This window comes from Hyperoodon ampullatus, assembly GCF_949752795.1.
Source record: "Hyperoodon ampullatus genome assembly, chromosome: 4".
Taxonomy (NCBI): Eukaryota; Metazoa; Chordata; class Mammalia; order Artiodactyla; family Ziphiidae; genus Hyperoodon; species Hyperoodon ampullatus.
In genome coordinates, this window is record NC_136917.1 from 49,788,237 (window position 1) to 49,796,348 (window position 8,112).

The following is an 8,112-nucleotide window of genomic DNA, read 5'->3' on the forward strand; positions in this document are numbered from 1 at the left end:
TTCATCTGCTATTTACGTATTAATTTTAGAACTATTTCTTGCACATTTTAGAAGTCAGAATATATCAGCTTTGAAAGGGTTCCAGAAGTTACCAATTTCAATCCATCTTTTTACTGCTTAGGAAATTGAGCCTCAGAGGAGTGAAGCTACATGCTCATCTAGAGGCAGAGGCAGGAGGAGGGTGCAGGGGTCTTTGTTCTTGTCTGACACCTTTTCACACATCATGATTCCCTAATGAGAATTAATTAAGGGTTACCGAATTTTTCTGGTAGGTTGCTTTAAGAAAATAACAAATCACAAGCATATAACTAACTAAATAAATACTGAAACCCTTCCAAGGAAATTTATTGTTTAAAGAATTGGAAACAGGAAAATGGGATTTATATACTACTTTCTATCTCTGTATTTGGGAGGACTTTGGACATTGGCTCCCAGGGATCCAGCAGCCCTGCATCCCTACCCCACCCAGACTTCCATGCCTTTTAAGGAGCAAGGGTTATCCCTGAGATAACCTCGCATGAATGCCTCTTCTCAACAGCCCTCCTAGTTTACTTCTTGGAATACCAGTTCTAGGGCCGGTGCTCTCAGCCTTTGTGGTTTCAACTATTTATAGATGTGCTGCCAAACTTTCTTCAATGTGTGTAAAATTTATTTTTGCTTCAGCTACACAGCACACTGTTGCAAGGATGGCTGCTGGGGAGAACTCTGAGCTAAGTGGATGCTGTGATGTCCTGCAGAGCTGGGTCAACTGGCTGTAAAGAGGAGTGGTGTGAAGCTGAGGCATTCCAAGGAAGACTTTACTGGAATAGGTGGCAACTTGGTTTTGGGAGTTTATAAAAAAGTTTATGATGGGGCTTCCCTGGTGGCGCAGTGGTTGAGAGTCCGCCTGCCGATGCAGGGGACACGGGTTCGTGCCCCGGTCCGAGAAGATCCCACATGCCGCGGAGCGGCTGGGCCCGTGAGCCATGGCCGCTGAGCCTGCGCGTCCGGAGCCTGTGCTCCGCAGCGGGAGAGGCCACAGCAGTGAGAGGCCCGCGTACCGCAAAAAAAAAAAAAGAAAAAAAAAAAAAAAAAAAAAAAAAAAAAAAAGTTTATGATGAGGGCAGAGCCAAATTCAAGTCAACCTTCAACTCAGCACTGAGTGAGTCATGCAGTTCTGGCTGTCCCATGGAGAGACCTTGTTAAACACTAGACCCGCCTGTTCCCATTGCCTGTATTCCTGATTTCAAGTGTGCTGTCCCAATTCCAGAATTTGAAAATGTACTATGAACAAAAAATCTGAGAGCCATTGTCCAAAGGGTGATATGGAACAAAGGTCCCCTGGTGACATAATTTTGTGCAATACTGGTTTGAACAAAATTCAACCTGATTCCTCACTGCAGGATTTCTCAGTGCCTTTAATGTGCTAATGTATGTGGTGACTCCCCCAGAGCAGGTGTAGAATGCAGCATTTATCCATCTTTTCTGGTCACAGAGTTATGTTTTTCTTTCCAAAAACATATGTGGGGACTAGTATCCTGAGGAAACTCTTTGGCAGATACTGTTTCAGAAGGATTTCACCTTCTTTGTTTTTGTCTGAGTGAAGTCTGAAGGCTGTTATAGGAGGGGTTAATTCAAAGATTGACCCTTGGTAGTCGCCGACACACAACTCAGCCACTCACCTGGACACCTAACTCTATTTAAGGTACTTTTTGAACACATCTCAGGAGGTTTGAAGAGCTACGTACTCTCCCTGGGGGGAGATGGGACCAGTTCTTACTGCAAAAAGGGAAGATGGTAACTCATACACTCTACCTTAGGGTTAGAGCATCTTTGGGGGCTCTGACCTCCTTAGTCAGATATTCTTGTAAATCCCTTTTGCTTACAAGGCTGCTTCCAAGAGGTAGCTGCCAGGCTGCCCCTGCACAGGACACACTGTGTGTTGGAATTGATTTCTCTCCATCTTGCTGTACACTGTGGAAAGCCTTCATGTTTTGGCCTGAATGTTACAGGCTGGAGCTGATCCTTTGGCCAGCATGTCATTAGCCTGATTAAATTAATAGCTTGGAATGTCTTTCCAGTTTTTTTGGACTCCTTTTTTTCTCATCAGTAAATGCAACAAGCACTCACAAACATTTGCTGAATCTACCTCAAGCTAGATGCCATGCTTTGGCAATGCACAGTGAATAAAATAGGGTTTTTTTGATAGATGCATGACAATAAATTAAAATACGGCATGCTGGGCTTCCCTAGTGGCGCAGTGGTTGAGAGTCCGCCTGCCGATGCAGGGGACACGGGTTCGTGCCCCGGTCTGGGAAGATCCCACATGCCGCGGAGCGGCTGGGCCCGTGAGCCATGGCCGCTGAGCCTGCGCGTCCGGAGCCTGTGCTCCGCAACGGGAGAGGCCACAACAGTAAGAAACTCGCGTATCGCAAAATAAAATAAAATAAAATAAAATAAAATAAAATAAAATACAGCATGCTATCTGCAAACAGTGCTGTAGACACAGAGAGGAAGAAGTGATCACTTCTGTCTGGATGATCTTTAAGGTTCCTTCCAGCTCTTATGGTATTCTTAGATACCATACCTCCAGGGGATTTTCTTCTCGTTGCAGTTGGCCCAGAGCCTTCTGATCCTCAACACAGCAGAGAAGGTTGAGGATCTCTGTCATTGGGTGCTAGATGACTGTCAGCTGATGTCCTCTTGACTAAATTTCACCTGGTATAGACCTCGAGTCAGCCCAGGCCAGCAGGGCCATCCTGCCCCACTCCCCCAAGTAGGGGTGCATGCTCGTCCCGAACACCGTCTACCTTAGACATTTGGGCTGGAGCAGGAGCTGTGTGCTGTCTTATTCATCCCCTGGACCAGCCTCCTAGTTTGAGAGTGAGAGGATGGGTTTCCACGTGGATACCTCAGGTTCTAAGCACCTCTCACGGCCTAAAGAAAACAACTAAAATTCTTTACCCAGGACCACAAACCCTCTCAGTTTGGCTGCAGGGTACCCATTTCTCATCTAACCCTCTTTACATCCTTCTGAGACCTGGAGACTCACCTTCTTCCCTGTTCTCATTTCTTTCCTCCTACTATTTTTCTTCCTTCTCCTCTCCTTCCACATTTCCAAATACCATTTTCTGAGGGCGATTTCAGCAATAATGAAATCATCAATCCTAATGAGATGCTGGTTATAGTTTCACATAGAAAAATCAGGACACATGGTCTGATAATCCCCAGCTGACCCAGGCTGTGAGGAAAGACTTTGGCTCTGAGCACCTTCAGGCACTTCTGGTATACTCTAGAGAACTTGGACCATTCTCCCTTCCTTAACAACAACAACAGAAAGTTTTATTCCATCAGGGACAAAATACCCGGAAGCAGCATTGTTAGTAGTTGTAACCACAGGCCACCCACCCTCTGCCCTTCCTCACCTTCATATCCCCAGGGACACTGCAGCAAACAAAGAGTTGTGTCTGGAGAGAACCAAAGGTGGGCTGGCACAAGGAAGCCTGGAAACCTGGAATGGGGAGTCCAGGAATGGGAGGGCCTTAGCTGAGGGTAATGAGGTGGAACTCCCTCCAATCCCTTCTGAGTAGTTAGAAATCAGGGGCGCTAATCTCCTCAAGCCTTCAACCTGAGGTCACCACCTCCCCACTCTATCTGCCTAATCAAGAAACCACCTCCCACCCACCTTACTGATAAGTCTGACACCACCCACCATTTTCTCAGAACTCTTAGGATTGTCAACCACCATCTCCCTCCCTCCTTTCCTCCCTCACTCCCTCCCTCCTTCTTTCCTCCCTTCCCTTCCCTTCCCTCCCTCCCTCCTTCCCTTCCCTCCCTTCCTCCTTCCCTTCCCTTCCCTCCCTCCCTCCTTCCCTTCCCTCCCTTCCTCCTTCCCTTCCCTTCCTTTCCCTTCCCTCTGTCCCTCCCTCCCTTCCTTCCTTCCCCACTAAATGTATTCCCCTCACCTGTTTCACCTTATTCTTCCCTGGTCCCTCCCTGGAGCTCCCCTCAAGGCTTCTGCAGCACCCCCACTTTCTTCTCTTCTCTGGCTCCTGTCCTCCAGCTGACATGTGGGCAGAGAAGAGCGGCCACTGCTGACTCCACTTTTCACCCCACTCCTTTGTTCATCTCTGCAACACCACTCTGCCACTGAACCTGCTTTTTTATGGGTAACCAATGACCTCCCAATAGCTCTTTTTCTTTTTTTATCCTATTCAACTCTTTCAGGGTATTAAAATTTAAATTAAAAAATTTATTATAAAAATACCAAAAAATAATACTTGTTTTTATAAAGAATTCAAATATTGAATAAGTGTGTAGAGTAGAAAATGAAACATCTCCTTGGGAATTCCCCGACAGTCCAGTGGTTAGGACTGTGCACTCTCACTGCTGGAGGCCTGGGTTCTATCCCTGGTAGGGGAACTGAGATCCTGCAAGCCAACACTCCCCCACTCCCAACTCTATGCCATTCCCCAGAAGTAACCACTATAAAAGAGTTTGGTAAAAATTCCTCTATGCTGTTGCTTATGAATTTACAAATTTGGGATCATTTTAACATATGCTTCTACAATTGGCATTTTCATTTAATACTGTGCTGCAGATGTCTTTCCATGTAAGTGTATATGGATACATATCATTTTTAAAATGTCCAACCAGTGTTCCATTTTATGACTATATCACAATTTATTTAGCCAATCTTCTTTTGATAAATACTGAGGTTTAGAAATACCATTTATTTATTTATTTATTTATTCATTCATTCATTCCTTCATTCGTTTGTTCATTCGCCAGTCTTCCTTTGATGGCTACTGAAGTTGTTTCCATTTATTTGTTTGTTTGTTTACTTGTATATTTATGTATTCATTCATGCATGATCCCATTACAAGCAATGCTGCAGTGAATCCCTTGTACCTTATGTCTTTGCACACTTGTGCTCAGAGTACTGGACACTGCTAATCACTTTCTTTTTTGACACTTGTTGCATCTCCAGCTCTGTCTTGCTTCTCTTCTGCCCTTGTAAACCACTCTTTTCCCTGAGCACACAATGCATGTTCACCCCTTCTGGCTTCTGTCCCAAGTCTCTTCTCCTGAAATGACCACTTCCAACTCATTCTTCTTGCCCCAGTCTTGTGTAGAATCATCCCTGATTCCCTAGACTAATCCTCCCTAATGGCTTCCATTTATGTAGCACTTACTATGTGCTAGGTTGCGTGCTGGAGCAGACGTTATATCATTCCATCCTGTAACAGTGGGATGAGGCACAGACTATAGTGCTGTCAGCATTTAAAGGTGATTAAAAACTGAAGCTCAGAAAGTTAAGGAACTTGTCCAGGTCATTTGACTCATTAAATGGAGGAGCCAGGATTCAATCTCAGGCTTTTCCTGCTGTATAATCCGTGAATTTACATAAGCACCACATTACACTTCATCTTCTGCTCTGCTACTCGCAGGACCTCACACGAGCACTGACTGCAGCACCTACCAAATCGAATGGTGATAACTTACTCACAAGTTTGTTTCCTTTCACTAGACTGGGAGCTCCCCAAGGGTAGACCCTGTGTCTCTTCTTTCTGCATTTCCCATATTGAGTACAGAACCTGTTTTATCTTAGGTGCTGGTACGGATTTGAATGAAAGAACCTGTGTTTGCTGATGAAGAATTCTAACACTCCCTGAACCAGGTCAAGAGTCACACTTCAGCACTCAATAACACATGCTGAACTTGAAGTTTATTTCCTGCTAGTTAATGAAAATAAAATACCCTACTCCCAGGGCCCTAATTAACTAAATTAGAAGAAGCTCTTTAGATTGGCAGGCAGTAGAACATAATGATTTAAGAAACAGGCTCTGAAATGAGCTGAGCTCTGTTCTGATCCCAGCTCTGCCATGTATAGGCAAGTTGTTCAATTTCCATAATCCTCAGTTACCCAACTAGTAAAATGGAGCTGGCACTAATGACAGTTACTTAGAGCTAACTGGGTTATCATGAGGATTAAATGAAGAAGTTGATAGGAAACAGTTAGCATAGTGCCTGGCATACAGAAGGCACTCAATACATGTTAGTTCTGCTATTGTCGTGAGGACCAGTATTAACCCCCTCAGTCTTTGCTCAAAGTGAAATAGATCAAGCATTCATTTCTTTTACCACACTCCAAAGCTTTGACTAGGAGAGTTTTTTTTTTTTTTTTTTTAACTTCCAATTTACAGAAATTCTCTTTCTGGCTCTTACTTGTGAAACAAACATTTATTGAGTGCCTTCTGTTTATCAGGCTCCTTTCTGATTGGTCCTACAACTGTTGGGGAGAGTCTACAATCTACAGTAGGGAGGATAAGCATTGCCCAGGCTAGCAGCCTAGGGGAGGATAAAATTTTCCTGCTTTTTACTGTTGAGAATATTACTTGATTCTCTGGAAAACACACCTTTTTCTTTTCAAACTTCAAGGATTTGTTTTGAAATATTTTCTCATGAAAGTCTGAAGGTTTTGTACCGTGATGCATGAAGGAATGGTTACATAGTTTTTAGAGTCTGAATCATAGAGATGCCTGTGCTGTCTTGGTTCTTTGAGGCAGAAACCTTTCTTATATCAGCAGGTCTCAAAGATGACGTTAGGAATCAACATTTGTTCTGTGGTTCCGTGTGGTTCTTACCCATTACCAAGTATTTATTTTTTAGAGGGGTTGTTGTTATTTTGTTTGGGCTTAACCAGTTTTTTCCAAGGATTACATTTGAGAAAGACCCCACCCCCAGCAACCAAAACCAAAACAAACATAAAAGAAAATCCCCAACCCCAAGCTCAAATCCCAACAAAAGCAAATGACTCAGTACAAGCAAGCTTTCTAGACCTAATTGATAGATTATTCAATTCCAGAACTGTATGTTCCCAGAGAACCATGCCTACTATTTTAATTAAATTACCTGAAAAGGAGGAAATTCTTTAGTAATGCGACTTAGCTTTGAAACTTGGGATTGTCTTTCCTTGCATGTAACATACACATCTCTTATTACAAATGAAGGGGTCTCTTTTCCAGGTGATATCTGTTCAGGAAATCCAGCTTTAGGGATGCAGGGGGACATGAAAAGGGAAAGGCTTACTTTTCTTTGGTGAGCGTCGAAAGCAGGTGTGGCTTTACGTTATGCAAGCACCTGGCTGCTTGCACTGGGATACCTGTGCTGTCAGGGGACAGGACTTCTGGACTGCCAAGTGCTCCTAGAAGCTTCTAGGGCTGGGTGCTTCTTCTTACTCCTTGCTTCCCTGGAGCCCTGGCTTCTTGGTTAGATACTCTGTTATCTGAACTGCTCAGGCCACCACGCAGGAAGGAAATTGTGGGCCAAATGACTAAAACTCTCACCTTGAGCCCAAAGTGTGACCCTTCTCTCAGAGCCTCAGTTCCCTCAGCTGAGAGGCAAGGAGTTTCATTTGAGTGTTTCTGAGCTCTGATATTCTGGGGTTCCAGAAACCCTTCCCCAGCCAGGCCAGTGACCTAGTTGTGAAGGACAGTGAGAATGAAGCCGTTGTTTGGAATTCATGGGTGGGGTGGGTAGGGTACCTCCTAATAAACTTGAGTGGGGATTGGAGCAACCTGTTTCTCCAATCCTCCAGTGAGGGCTGAATGAGGCGTGTCCCTCCTTTGGCACTGTTGCAGAGACATTTGGAATGCACTTATTAGAGCACATTGGGCTCATGAACCTGACACTTCACCATCTGAAATACCGAAAAAGATAAAAATTGCACAAGACATGGAACCCAGGTGATCTGTGGATCAAATCAATATTTCAACTCTGTTTCTCTTTGGAGCTCCTGTCTGAGGGAACACCTCCTCTGTCGTCGCAAAAGACTTTTTAATACAGTTTATCCCTGTGTGATTTTGTCCTCAAGAAGAAATGTGGGAGGGCCAGTTGGGATTTCTAAAGCTTAATGCTGGACTAATTCTGTGCCCCAATGATTTTGAAAGCCTGCGTATTTAGGGAGGTGGTGTCAGGGAGTCTAGGGATGGAAGCTTGGGTTCCAGTCTTGGCTTTGCCACAGCATGGCTGTGCAGTCTTGAGCAAGCTGCTTCATCTCTCTGGGCCTCCGTGTTCTCACCAAACAACATCTATCTGTGGTCCTTCCCTGCCCTGGCACACCACGATGCT